A 16,347-nucleotide genomic window follows, 5' to 3' on the forward strand; every position below is an offset into this window, starting at 1 on the left:
ACCTTCCGCTCTCCAGGCGGACGCTCTACCACAAGACCACGGAGGCGGTCAACACGTTATGGTCCAAAACCAGGTAACTGACCCAACATTTCTCTTAGCCCATGTCAAAATAGCTGCAAAGGAAATTCTAAAATAAACATTTGTAAAACTCCTTAATATCAAATGGCACCAGTTCATATACTTTATATATAGACATGCAATGTTTGGCAAGGAAATATGTAACAGTTAATTTGTTATACTCCATAAGTGAACCCACCTTATATTAAAACTTAAATCCAACTTGTTGCCATGGAAACGTAAAAATAGAAATTTCTAAAATTCCTACATAGCAAAAGGCACCAGTTCAGTATGTGCCTGGTAGACATGCAAAGTTTTGTAAGAAAGTATTCAACAGTTTTTGAACTACGCTCCGGAAATGAACACCACCCTTATAGAACCCAATTCCAACTTGTTGCCATGGAAACGTAAAAAATAAAAAAAATCTAAAATTCCTTATAATAGCAAAAGGTTCAACTTCAGTATATGACTGATAGATTTGCCAAGTTTTGATCAAATACTGAATGATTTTTCAGTTCTGCCCCGGAAAAGGAAGTGATTACGGACGGACGCACATATTTTAAAGCGGAGGATTAATCCTGTGGCTATATATAACCCTGAACCAGTTCACGACAGCATAGCTATTTATTATATTTGATAAACAGCCTAGCATTATGCACCAGAAAGTGTTACAGTTGGTTAACCTGTATTGCACGTCTTCATGACGTATTCCTGTTTTCACGCGGATCAAGGGAACGCAGTGAGGCTTTAATCATACTACACATTTGTACATTCGGTTTAAATGGTCACAGGGCATACTATGTGAAACTTATTACAACACTGTCAGAAAGTACTAAACACTAAGGGTGAAACGATACACCGATATTCCGATGCATCGCGATACTTGACCCACGATACGATATACGATACACGTGGGCCCATTTATCGATACGCCACGATACGGAACGCAAATCTCAAGTAAAGCGTTTCCTCGCTATTGTGCCTTTCAATAAACCGCTAAATTGGTTATAGCGCGCGGTAACGCATGGCTCCCCAAAACGTACTTACATTTTTAATAAGCTCAGGTTTTACACCGACATGTTTTTCCCCATCTCAAAAAACATTATCAGCTGATCCCCACAAGCACATAACACCGGAAATACCTGTCAGCAAATCCGAACTGAAGTACGGAATTAAATACCATTACTATACTATCTTGTTATTAAAACGTGTTCATTATATATCTGGACTTGTGTTTGTAATATATTTTATTAATTTTATTCAAAATTTCATTTAATATTTTTTTCATTAAGTTATGTGAAATCGTGTGTGAAGAGATACTGCAACCACGGTCAGATTACCGCTTTTGACGTATTGAAACGAACTTTAGTTGCTAGAGAATGGATACATATATTAAAAATGCCATACTTTGACTCCTTAAAAGTCATGTGTGTGGCAATTTGGCGAATATATGTCAACATAAGGTTTTCGCAATCGAAATACATGTAGCACGGGAAGTCCCTAGGGTGACTGATCAAATTGTTCCATACGTAAAAATATCCTGCATTAATTATTTTCTGGTGTTTGAACTTTGAATTGTTTTTAAGGAAAGTTAGAGAAAGTTCCAACTTCAGTAGTCTTGTTATTATAAAATAATTTTGACTGTTCCAAAATCATGAAAGGTTCATTCTTGACATGCTTTAAGTCTTGTTTTATTTATCATTGCGTATCGAGATACGTATCGTATCGTGACCAGAATATCGAGATGCGTATCGTATCGTGACCTTCCTGTATCGTTGCAGCCCTACTAAACACGATCTGGCAGATCGCAAAATGCATCCCTCCACTACCGCTCTTGACTGAATACACACACAAATGGCTATGTAATTCTTAGTGCGCCGAGGCCTGTGTTGTTGGTTAATGCACTTGTTTTTCACTGATGCAATGGCTACTCTGTTGATCTCTTTGCTTGCTTTGCAAATTGGTTTGTAGTAAAAAAGGACAAACCAAAGAACGACCATGGTCAATATACGAGCAACGGCCCCCAAAAAGGCAAATCGGTCAAAATGTCAACGGCAAAACGACCAAAGAAAAAATTAAAACGGCCAAAATTTATAATAGATTAGTAAAAACGATTTTTGATGATTATATGACATTAAAAGTGCACATTCATGATCGGAATTGTTGTTTATTCCCATTTCTAATATATCAATGTCACTACTTCCTTCGTTTGTTTTTTGTTTAAGGCCACACTCAACAATATTCCAGCTATGTGACGGCGGTACTTTCTGCGTAAACCATTGTTGATGTAACAGTTAAGTTGTTAAAGCACAATCCACAAGACTGTATGACAAAAGAGATGACTTCAACTTTCCAAGTCAACTTTCCCGTCATGTCGAGCAATGCTCCTGCAGCTCCAGCCCTTGGTGTCTACATTTCACAACTTTTGAGGTGCAATCTAGCATGCTCTTTCAACCCGATTTAACTGAGCGTCATACAACTCACGCACAGGTGTTTGATCAAGGTTACAACATTCAAGACATTAATGATAAAAATGATGTCCGATGCAGTTCCCTATTTTGACATGTACCCTATATTCCCGTCTTTTTTTCCAGATGAACAATTGGCTTGCCTTTGCATGTGTTTTTGACGGTTTATTGCAATTGTCAGATCACATAAGAAAACAAGGCGTTGTGTGAAGAGGGGCACTGGACAGTTGAAACGACTGTTCTATGCATTACATAGGGAAGTCAGACTTTCCCCGCAGAAGGCTGGCAAGGTATAGAAAACGTTTCCCAGTTAATTCAATTTCAGTATAAAAAGGATAGTTTAACAGACCTTACCGTCGTAACGTACACACAAAAAATCCACAATAATTGTCAGGCCTAAATATACTGCAGGTAGACAAATAAACAAAAACAATGAATACAGTGAACATTATATTTTATTCAATGAAGACATCAAAATTTCATAGATATAACGACATATAACACTCTCACACATTGTCATGTGAACTAGTCAACAAAATATATGCTATTTCCAAATCTGTATTCTCTATCTTTATCGACATTCCATATTTATCATCATTTGACTTATCATATCTTGCTTTAGATATTTTGTGGGCAAACATATGAGATCAAACAGTACAAAGTAACATATTTGAAATTCAAATCATATATTTCACTCTTTGTGAGATTCAACAAATTCAAAAATTTGAGTAGTGGCCCAAAAAGGAATATTCTATGTGGCAACCAAAATAAATGGACAATATTGCCTGGCTCAAATAATCACATTGTCAGGATAGCAAAGACAGAGACTTTGAAAATGCTTCATCAATAGACTAATGGATGTTAAACACGGTCGGGGAAACATTTCACTAGCAACAGGCCTTGGAAGTTTGACTGCATTATCCCTGCAAAATATGTCAAAGTAATTTGAACATACTTCATCACTGATCTTCACGGGAACAACACTAACTGACACACTTGGAATTGTTCTTTATTAATTGGATCTTAACTGACACCTTTTTCATATAATTAAGTATTACAATGCAATACTCTGACAGTGTACATCCAAAGGGGAGAATTGGCAAATGGGAATTCAAGTTATTCCCCTTTATCCTCATATGACATATTATTAGTCATGGCAGTACAATTAAACCTAAATACATAAAATATGATGCCATAATTTAAAAAAAATAAATGTTGTCATTACATTAAAGTCACATCATTTCATGAATAGGTTTTGAATAATAATAAGCTTTCTTGTAAGCTCTATCAAGGGGCACTCGTAATGATATATAATTACTGTTATTATAGAGATATGAACAACAGATAAAAATTATACCTTTTTCGAAAATATTTAATATTTTCCTGTAACCTTTTGATAACATTTACAGTTTTGTATGGTTTCTTTTAATATGTCGACATCGCACCTACAACTACAGGATGTAGGGAACAGTTTGCAATCACCTACTTCCTCTGATGCTCACTGATGATTCCACAAATAATTAATGTATACAACTCAAAAGAAGTTAAGGATCACCCGATTCTTTCATAATGGTAAAGTTAATCTGTCATGACAATTCATTTCAATTTCTTTATTAACTAAAACCTCCAGTCGGTGGTACATAAGCAACTATGTTGGATAACATACATATATGCAAAAATACAATGTGATCAAATGGCAACAGTGGTTTACTTCAGAACAGAGAGTATTATTTTCACAAATTCAGATAGTCATGAGTTATCTGCGATACGTAGTAGCGTGTTTCTACTGCAACACTACGCTTCAGTGCATCTAAACATGTATCCCTCCATCAATTGCAGTTCTCTGAATCCTGCAGTCAGACTCACAACTGTGCCTTCAAATATTTCCTGCATTATATATTGAATATGTTCATTTTGGAATGGATTACATTCACACAAGATGTGACAGTAATCAGTGACATAACACGTCCAGAGAAGGTTGATACCGCCAAGTCTAAGTTCGTGAGAATACGTACAACTTTATGGATAACAACTTCTGGTTCATTGCATAAAGCGACATTTGATATATTACTAGTATGTCCGCATTATGATGAACTAAGAAAGTATATTTACCAAAATATTTTCATATAAACCATTGTACATTTAAGTTTAAACTATTACTCACCACTAGCAACACTGAAACCATTAGACATCTTTCTATGTACATATATCATGCTTTTATACAAAGAAAATCAAGTTTGGAAATTATATGATTGTACCAATTGCTCCTGTAATCATGATTGTACTATAGGTCTGTGGTCTCCTCAGTACGTTGAATAAAGAAACAAAGATATAGATTCTTACATCGTTGTCAAGCTTAAGTGACACTGATCGGGGATGGGTAATAATGGGTACCTCCATCAGCATGGGACATATAGGAGTAACTTACGTATATGATTAATGATAAAGGGATTGTAGTTAGATTAATTATGAATTCTTGAATGGGTATAAAACCCCTCTACGTGACACTATTGTGATTACTGCGTACTTGGTATCGAACACAATATTCTGATGAATCTATCAACATTGTTTGCTGTTATGAAGCCACTTGTACACACAGGAAGAGTTGTTAGAGCATCTGGCACATTATCAAACACTTCAGTTGAGCCAGGGTCCATATCATTTATCTAGTGCAGTCTTCTTACTAACTGCGAGCCACACAGTACTTATGCACAATGGAGATATCCACAGTAAGATTGGAAGAACTTACTGACATTCTCACAGAAGATTACATTGGGAACATTATCAGCGGACGTGTTCTCGATGTAGTCAACAGACTAAAAGCCAGTATTCATAACACAAAGACAAAACCTCGCTCAGAAACACGACAGTTCACATGTCGACAGTTCAGACAAGTTAAACGGGAAAGAGACACTTACAAAGAGAGTCTTGTCAAACTACGAGGCGAGCTGAGCAAAGACGTTCAATTTACAGCTGCAGCTGAATGACCTTCGTGATGCAAAGATGCCGAGCAGTGTTCTTAGAGAGGATTTAATGACACTGAATAAAAGTGAAGATGAGGAAAGAGATTGAACAACGCACAATGATAAACAATCATGCAGGGGGGGGGGGGGGGGGGGGGGGGGGGGGCTTGCAGGGAATGCTCCTGTCAGGCAGAGACCATATAATCTATTATATGGTCTCTGTGTCAGGTTACTTGTCCTATATATACTCATCCTGTGGAAAGGCGATGTGAAAAGGTGGAGAGTAAACGGTTTCTATTTTAAACTACTTTATGTTTTTTTATTGGGCAAATACGAGTGCTTATTGAGCACGTCTCTCGAAGTTAAGAATAACCCAAGGTCGGTTTTCAACGCACGTCCTATGGAAAAGAAGAACATCACAACGAACGCTAACAGATTGATAATCCAACCCACTCAGGTTGGAGAAACTGTGTTGAGATGCTGGTTATGGAGCCGTGGAAACAGTTATTCAAAGAAAGGGCTAACGCCATTGTCATCATATATTTCAATTTCTTGAAACATTCTTCTCAAATATCATCTTCATTAAATATTCCTATTAACTTTATGTATCATGTATCAAGTATATTCGTCAATGATTTGGGACTAAGTCACTTGGTATCGAACACAATATTCTGATGAATCTATCAACATTGTTTGCTGTTATGAAGCCACTTGTACACACAGGAAGAGCTGTTAGAGCATCTGGCACATTATCAAACACTTCAGTTGAGCCAGGGTCCATATCATTTATCTAGTGCAGTCTTCTTACTAACTGCGAGCCACACAGTACTTATGCACAATGGAGATATCCACAGTAAGATTGGAAGAACTTACTGACATTCTCACAGAAGATTACATTGGGAACATTATCAGCGGACGTGTTCTCGATGAAGTCAACAGACTAAAAGCCAGTATACATTACACAAAGACAATACCTCGCTCAGAAAAACGACAGTTCACATGTCGACAGTTCAGACAAGTTAAACGGGAAAGAGACACTTACAAAGAGAGTCTTGACAAACTACGAGGCGAGCTGAGCAAAGACGGCCATCTTACAGCTGCAGCTGAATGACCTTCGTGATGCAAAGATGCCGAGCAGTGTTCTTAGAGAGGATTTAATGACACTGAATAAAAGTGAAGATGAGGAAAGAGATTGAACAACGCACAATGATAAACAATCATGCAGGGGGGGGGGGGGGGGGCTTGCAGGGAATGCTCCTGTCAGGTTACTTGTCCTATATATACTCATCCTGTGGAAAGGCGATGTGAAAAGGGGAGAGTAAACGGTTTCTATTTTAAACTTTATGTTTTTTATTGGGCAAATACGAGTGCTTAATGAGCACGTCTCTCGAAGTTAAGAATAACCCAAGGTCGGTTTTCAACGCACGTCCTATGGAAAAGAAGAACATCACAACGAACGCTAACAGATTGATAATCCAACCCACTCAGGTTAGAGAAACTGTGTTGAGATGCTGGTTATGGAGCCGTGGAAACAGTTATTCAAAGAAAGGGCTAACGCCATTGTCATCATATATTTCAATTTCTTGAAACATTCTTCTCAAATATCATCTTCATTAAATATTCCTATTAACTTTATGTATTATGTATCAAGTATATTCGTCAATGATTTGAGACTAAGTCACATTTGTAGTCTCGGAAGTTACGAGGCCTAAGCATTCTGCTTATCTCACAAAAAGCCCAATGCTTGTCTCACGACGTTGAGAGCAACCCAGGGACAACCGTCAAGAAACCTTGTGGAGCAAAACAAGACAACAAGGAAAATACCCGAGAACCATTTGTGGAAAGTCGATGGTAAAAGGGCAAGAGTAAATGGTTTCTATTTTATGTTATGTTTTTTTATTGGGCAAATACGAGTGCTTAATAAGCATGTCTCTCGAAGTTAGACTAACCCAAGGTCGGTTTTCAACGCACGTCGTATGGAAAAAGAAGAAAATCACAACGAACGCTTATATGTGGATAATCCTATCCACACAGTTTAACCCGAGAAACTGCATTGAGATGCTGTTAGGGAACTGTGGAAACAGCTGTTCAAAGAAAGAGCTAACGCCATTGTTAGAATAGCATTTCAATTTCTTGAACTTCTTCCTACTAACTTTATGTATTATGTATCAAGTATATTCTTCAATATTATTCTTTTATGTTATGTTTAACATAGATTTTATTTGGCATTGTAATATGTTAAAACATATTCTGTAATGCAGAGACAAGGTGTAAAGAAGGGACTTATTATAAGTCCAATATCCCATATATTTTCGGAAAATTCGACAGCAAAGCAAAACTGTCTTAATCCTAAGAATCTTAGGAAAAGTTCCAGTCAGTACGAGAGCGAGGCACTGTCTGTATGTCTCACGATGTAAAGACCAACCCAGGGCAAGAATTTAAAACACATGGTGTAGAAAAGTTCAAATGTTTATAATCACCTGTCCAACACATCATCCATGACAAGGAATTGCGAGAAGAGGGTGTTGATGTGGTGTAAGGAGAAGGGAAGACCATTATCGGAATATCTTCGGTATTGTAATTTACAGAAAATGAGATTATTCCTTCCTTACTTGTGTTATTTGTGTTATGTGTAATGTCCCACCGGGACATATATCCAGGATGAGTGAACAAGAGCTGTCAAAACAAGGCTCTCACACTCTGGGAGTCCTGTTTCAGTCAATTCATTGAACTATTGTTTAATAACCACCATTTTATATGTGGTCTTCTATTGCAAAGAATAAAGAGACGGGAACGGCCTGACACGTGATCTTTGAAAGGTTTGTAGTTTATTCAATGCTTGTTTCTTTAATTAGAAGATTAATTATTATTATTTGTTAATTATTGTATGGGTCATGTGTTATTTAGAAATGATGGAAGAAGTGTTATAAATATACATATAAAACTACTGCTACTTTCCCCTAGTGTATTGTCGGCATAGTCTCATCTCGTAATAACATCTAGGGATATTTTACTTTTTCCTAGCAAGACCTCATCCCGAGTATAAAGTTTTATCTTTTCCAAGTAAGAAGCGGCTTTAGGTTCTAGTTTTTCCTACTAATACCTGTTGAGCTGAGTAGCGGATGATATTTTGACTTTTGTTTAAAACGTCCAATGTTCTAAAATCGAAGAAAAGAAATGAAACCTTTTCATTGTGGATGATGAGCAGGTGATAATTTCTGTCCAATTCTACATGTCATGACTTCAAATGTGTGCATGCTGCGCATGGTCATTCTCTCGTACGCTTCGATCGAATTACATTTATAAGGCGACACATTGTATTGTTTTACTAGAAGGTTTCACGACATGCTATTTTTTGTGTAATTTCTTGCATTTAGACGGTTCATAAATTTGCTAAAACAGTCGGTTTTAGTTGAAAATGTAAAAACTCGAGCTCGGGAAAAGGCCTCGGGCCTAAGAACGGGCTTTACAGTTGTTTCGCCGAGTGTAAATCGCATATTTTGTTTAAATTGAACGTTTTTGCAGTTCATAGGTCCGAGAAAACACCATCCTTCGACGAGGTCGGTCCCTTCAGCTTACATTTTGATATACTATGAAGTTATACATGAATCATCACTACTAACAACATACAAACATTGTAGACCATGAGAAGCTATCAGACGCTCATCTAGTCGGACGCGTAACATGAAAGTGCTGTGTTAATACAAACCCACAGTCAATCGACAAGAAAGATCAACCATATGGTCTGTGCATCACTGGTTATACCTGAGGAAAACGTTACAGTCAGGCTCTCATGCTTAACACGGTTTGCAGCAGACGATGTCCTTGAACACATTCACGTTGTATGTCTTAGAGCTCATTGTCATTTCTGATCGTTATGTGCCAGTTCCAGTAACCACCCTGGCGCCCTGAAGAAGCCCAGACACTCACACACACGAGAGAGGATCATCAAGGATAGCATACAATGACGGTCAATGCAACGTGCAACTGCAAATCTCCATTTGTGGATCGACGTTTGTGTGTCTCCGTGTGTGCAGACTTGAGCCACCATGATTTTCAGCATACACGTCGTGCCTCTAGTGTTGAAGGGCTGTATCAGTGCCATCCCGGGCTGGTGCTGCTGTACTTGTGTTACGTGCATGGCCAAGTCATCGCGTGCACCGTCTCCGAATATCACGCAGCAATTGGTAGGTGGATATTCAACCAACTGCTAATGGCTTTGCCGTGGCAACACCTCATTCATACTGAGATAGCTTTTTTCTTCCAGACGAATCTTGACGAGATGGCATCCGTGCCCATAGTGGCCATGGCAACGAGTCATGTGTGCCTGTAATAAATAGTTAATACAATGTTACAATACATGTCCTTCTGTCTGCCTGTAATACATTGTTAACACACTGTTACACTACATGTCCTTCTGTCTGCCTGTAATACATAGTTAACACACTGTTACACTACATGTCCTTCTGTCTGCCTGTAATACATTGTTAACACACTGTTACACTACATGTCCTTGTGTGTGCCTGTAATACATTGTTAACACACTGTTACACTACATGTCCTTCTGTCTGCCTGTAATACATAGTTAACACACTGTTACACTACATGTCCTTGTGTGTGCCTGTAATACATAGTTAACACACTGTTACACTACATGTCCTTGTGTGAGCCTGTAATACATAGTTAACACACTGTTACACTACATGTCCTTGTGTGTGCCTGTAATACATAGTTAACACACTGTTACACTACATGTCCTTGTGTGAGCCTGTAATACATAGTTAACACACTGTTACACTACATGTCCTTGTGTGTGCCTGTAATACATAGTTAACACACTGTTACACTACATGTCCTTGTGTGTGCCTGTAATACATAGTTAACACACTGTTACACTACATGTCCTTCTGTCTGCCTGTAATACATTGTTAACACACTGTTACACTACATGTCCTTGTGTGAGCCTGTAATACATAGTTAACACACTGTTACACTACATGTCCTTCTGTCTGCCTGTAATACATAGTTAACACACTGTTACACTACATGTCCTTCTGTCTGCCTGTAATACATAGTTAACACACTGTTACACTACATGTCCTTCTGTCTGCCTGTAATACATAGTTAACACACTGTTACACTACATGTCCTTCTGGGTGCCTGTAATACATAGTTAACACACTGTTACACTACATGTCCTTCTGTCTGCCTGTAATACATAGTTAACACACTGTTACACTACATGTCCTTCTGTCTGCCTGTAATACATAGTTAACACACTGTTACACTACATGTCCTTCTGGGTGCCTGTAATACATAGTTAACACACTGTTACACTACATGTCCTTGTGTGAGCCTGTAATACATAGTTAACACACTGTTACACTACATGTCCTTCTGTGTGCCTGTAATACATAGTTAACATACTGTTACACTACATGTCCTTGTGTGAGCCTGTAATACATAGTTAACACACTGTTACACTACATGTCCTTCTGTGTGCCTGTAATACATAGTTAACATACTGTTACACTACATGTCCTTCTGTCTGCCTGTAATACATTGTTAACACACTGTTACACTACATGTCCTTGTGTGAGCCTGTAATACATAGTTAACATACTGTTACACTACATGTCCTTGTGTGAGCCTGTAATACATAGTTAACACACTGTTACACTACATGTCCTTGTGTGAGCCTGTAATACATAGTTAACACACTGTTACACTACATGTCCTTCTGTCTGCCTGTAATACATAGTTAACACACTGTTACACTACATGTCCTTGTGTGTGCCTGTAATACATAGTTAACACACTGTTACACTACATGTCCTTCTGTCTGCCTGTAATACAAAGTTAACACACTGTTACACTACATGTCCTTCTGTCTGCCTGTAATACATAGTTAACACACTGTTACACTACATGTCCTTCTGTCTGCCTGTAATACATAGTTAACATACTGTTACTCTATATGTCCTTGTGTGAGCCTGTAATACATAGTTAACACACTGTTACACTACATGTCCTTGTGTGTGCCTGTAATACATAGTTAACACACTGTTACACTACATGTCCTTCTGTCTGCCTGTAATACATAGGTAACATACTGTTACACTACATGTCCTTGTGTGTGCCTGTAATACATAGTTATCTCGCTGTTGCGCTCCTACCAATGCAATGCTTCTGCCTCTTATCTGCATCTTCTGAGCTATCTGTAGTGCCTCCTCAGCCTGCCTATAAATGGAGGGCTTGTACCTGCAGTGTTTCGCCGTGTGCGAAATACTCATCAGTCGGAAAGCGCACGTTAAATCTCCAAAGTAAGTAAGTAAGTAAGTGCAGTGTTTCATTGTGGTTGCAGACGCGGAACAACTCAACAGTTACTGCTTAACAACCGGAGCAGTTTCATAGAAACATAATTTCCTGGGTTTAGGAGACCATTGAACGTCCTTGCCAGTTTTTAATCACTCTAAGGTTGCATAAATGTCTCAGCCCTGTGTAAAGGGGCCTTACAAGCATAGGTTACTGGGGACCTATTCTAAAGCTGACTCCCCACTTTCGCTGTTAACATTTACATGTGCATCAAAAAAATATATATATATACGCAAATAGGGATAGATATTCTATGCGATGTAGCCTAACAAAATTCTCCAACATGTCACATATATAATGATAAATGTACTCACCATTTCCTGCTTGTGTCTGGTGCCTCTACATGACCACGCGATCTGCCGTAATGACGCCACGTGCCGTGGCTCTGCTATATATACACTCACACGGAAGATTAATCCGATCGCTGAGTTCGTCACGTGACATGTTTAACCAGCGCGCCTGATGTGGGCAAGGGCAGCGAAGATTAATCCGCGTCAGACTGACTGGGATTTGTAGTGCGGAAACTCCAACGCACACCAGCCTAAGTGTCATTTGTTAAACGCTCGAGTGTTTCCGGTACCTTCCGTCAGGGTTTCGTATTGCGGAGTAGTCAGCATATGGCTATATATAGCCTTGAACCAGTTCACGACACACAGCCAAGCTTTATGTACCAGAAAGTGTTGCAGCTGGTTAACCTGCCGTGCGGTGAACGTCTTCATGCCCCCTGTTAACACGCGGATCCAGGGAACGCAGTGAGGCTTTAATCATACTACAAATTTGTACATTCGGTTTAAATGGTCACATGGCATATATGTGAAACTTATTACAACACTGTCAGAGTGAGTGAGTGAGTATGGTTTTACGCCGCTTTTAGTAATATTCCAGCAATATCATGGCGGAGGACACCAGAAATGGGCTTCACACATTGTACCCATGTCGGGAATCGAACCCGTGTCTTCGGCGTGACGAGCGAACGCTTTTACAACTAGGCTACCCGACCGCCCCTAACACTGTCAGAATTTATACGAGTACTAAACACGATTTGGCAGATCGCAAAATGCATCCCTCCTCTACCGCTCTTGACTGAAAACACATATAGACGCTGTGTAATTGTAACGATCACTGTTAATGATGGTCCTGCACAATGACCCTGGAATATATTTATTTTATGAACAAAAAATAATCTAGAAACGCATACAAAAGCAAGTCCAGACAGCTCTAGCTTGCTCTATTCCACAGTCTACAAGAAAACATTGATGCAGAGCATCAAAGTTCCCCGCCATATGTGATGCCTCACAAACGCATAATTATGATGTTACTGAAAGGCATGAAGGAGCATAATTAAATTAACCACAAATAACACAACGCTGTTGTGGAAAAAATATTATGTTTTTTTAGTATTGGGCAATACAGTTGATACATTTGCATAGGGTAGGTCTACTTAAACATAGTTTCTTGTTTAACGCCGCACTCAGCAGTATTCCAGCCACATGACGGCGGTCTGTAAATAATCGAGTCTGAACCAGATAATCCAGTGATTGACACCAAGCGCATTGAACTACGCAATTGGAATATGATGTTATGCATCGACCACATCGGCGAGCCTAACTACCCAATCCTGTTCGTCACCGCTTACGGCAAGCATGGGTTGCTGAAGACCTATTCTAACCTGGGTCTTTGTTTAAAAAGTAGATCGAAACAAATGGAAGCAATTTCTGGCACAAATGAAAACATGTGGAAATAGCATCAAAACTGCCAACAACATTGGCAGATGCAAATAATACTCAAATAATAGATAACATTCTTTATACACTTGGCAAAATGAGGCATTTGGTCATAATAATGTAAATGAAAATACTAAGGGCTCCATGTTGCAAAAAAGCCATACAAGATAAGGTCTTTTTGTCACAACCACAGATACACATACTCAAAATATTACCACGTAGTTGGAGAACATTTCAATAGCGGGACTAATCAATAACGGAGATTCCTCGTCTCTTGTTTTAGTTTTTTGGTCATTTGGAAGGCGGGGAAAACAACGAAATCAGGGTAGGGATTTTTTTTTATAAGTCAAGAAGGATATTGTGCAATATAAAATTTCATAGAATAAATCAGAGACCATATGACTAAATGTTAGTCTGAGTGTAAGCGATGCAGCGAGGAACCCTGGGGCTTTCCTTCCGGCTGTGGTCAAGATGCATGGCACATGCGCACATGCTCTTATCATAGGACTTCCGTAGTCAGGGAAATCTTATTACGCAAAGCTTTAGTGTCAGGAGTTAATTTCCTTTGTTTTCGCGCTGACGCAGATGTCTAATACTTATATATACACATGCACAAAAGTTAAGCGCCACCATATTCATAGTCTCTTGATTTCACGTGTCGGAATCAGAAATACGAAATATGATGATGTATGACTGAATTAGGCTTCCATAGTTTTTGTTTTTCACTAATACAATGGCTACTCTGTTGATCACTTTGCTTGCTTTGCAAATTGGTTTTTAGTCAAAACGGACAAACCAAAGAGAGAGAGAGTTGTGTTTAACGCCGCTTTTAACAGTATTCCAGTTATATCGCGGCGTGTCAGCTTAATGTGGGAGGAAAGCCTGAAGTGATGCAGGTCTCAGACGTTTATCACTTGGGTGAAACCCACGAGCACGGGTATGGTGCTGACAAATCTAGAAACATAATCGGGTCGAACCGGGATTCGAACCCACAATCATAGGTTTCTGGCGTGTCCATGGGACGCAACTCTGCACAGCAAATCGCGGCGCCTCACTGGGCCACCCGTGCCCCCGACAAACCAAAGAACGACATTGGGCAATATATAGTCAAAACGGCAACAAAAGTCAAATCGGCCAAACAGCCAGAGAAAAACTTCAAAGGGTCATAATTCATTAATATCGATTTGAGATGATTATATGACATTCAAAGTGTATATTCATTATCTGAATTGTGTCTCATTGTTGTTTATTCCCAATTAAAATATATCAACTCAATGTCTGCTTCCTTCGTTTGTTTGTGTTTAACGCCACACTCAGCAATATTACAGCTATATGACGGCGGTACTTTCTACGTAAACCTCAGTTGATGTGAAAGTTAAGTCGTTAAAGGACTCTGCACAAGACTGTATGACAATAGGGAAGACTTCAACTTCCGAACAGTCAACGTTATGTTTTTGTCGAGCAATATTCCTTTAGCTCCAGCCCTTGGTGTCTACATTTCACAACTTTTGAGGTACAATCTAGCATGCTCTTTCAACCACGGTTTAACAGGGCGTCATACACTTCTTGCTCAGAAGTTGTTTGATCAAGGTTACAACATTCAAGACATTAGTGATAAAAATGATGTCCGATGCAGTTCCCTATTTTGACATGTACCCTATATATCCGGTTTTTTTTTCAGGTGAACAATTGACTTGCCTTTGCATGTGTCTGTGATGGTTCATACTTAACATACACATTTGTTTTTCACAATATTTATCGTCAGGACTTGATATATTCTAGGTAGATAAATAAACAAAAACAAGTAATACAGTGTACATTAAAGGTTAGTCAATGAAGACATTAAAATTTTATAAATATAAAGACATTAACTTCACTGTCTGTCATGTGTACTTGTCAACAAAGTCAATGTATTACAAATATGTATTCCGTGTCTGTATTGATGTTCAATAATCATTATCATTTGACATATTTCATCTTGCTTTAGCTAATTTTGTGGCAAAAATGTATTAGATCAAACAGTACATAGTAACATATTTGAAATTCAACCCAAACATTTCACTCTTTGCCAAATTCAACAAATTCAAATATTTGTGTAGTGGTACGAAAAGGAATATTCTATGTGGGGAGAATTGGCAAATTGGAATTCAAGTTATTCCCCTTTATACTCAAAATGACATATTATGACTCACGGCAGTAAAATTAAACCTATACACATAAAATATGAATTTAAAAAGTAGATGTTGTCATTAGATTAAGGTCACATCAATTCATGAATAGGTTTGGAATAATACTTAGCGTTCTTGTAACCTTTTTCAATGGAAACTCAATAATGATATATAATTACTGTTAATATAGAGATATGAACATCAGTTAAAAATTATAACTTATTCGAAAATATTTAATATTTTCCTCAAACCTTTTAATAACATTTACAGTTTTCTATGGTTTCTTTTAATATGTCGATGTCAGACATCGCACCTACAGCTACGGGATAAAGGGAACAGTTTGCAATCACCTACTTTCTCTGATGCTTACTGATGTTTCCACAAATAATTAATGTATACTACTCAAAAGAAGTTAAGGATCACCCGATTCTTTCATAATGGTAAAGTTAAACTGTCATGACATGAGAGATTAACCATAGTAATATGAAAAAATCAGGTGATCCTTAACCTCTTTTGAGTAGTATACAATTGACTAAATCGTAATGTACCAAATACAAACAGGTCAATCTGAAATGCAGAGTACTGGGGCGGC

Source organism: Haliotis cracherodii, unplaced genomic scaffold, assembly GCF_022045235.1.
Source record: "Haliotis cracherodii isolate W230 unplaced genomic scaffold, xgHalCrac1.p SCAF_14, whole genome shotgun sequence".
Classification (NCBI taxonomy): Eukaryota; Metazoa; Mollusca; class Gastropoda; order Lepetellida; family Haliotidae; genus Haliotis; species Haliotis cracherodii.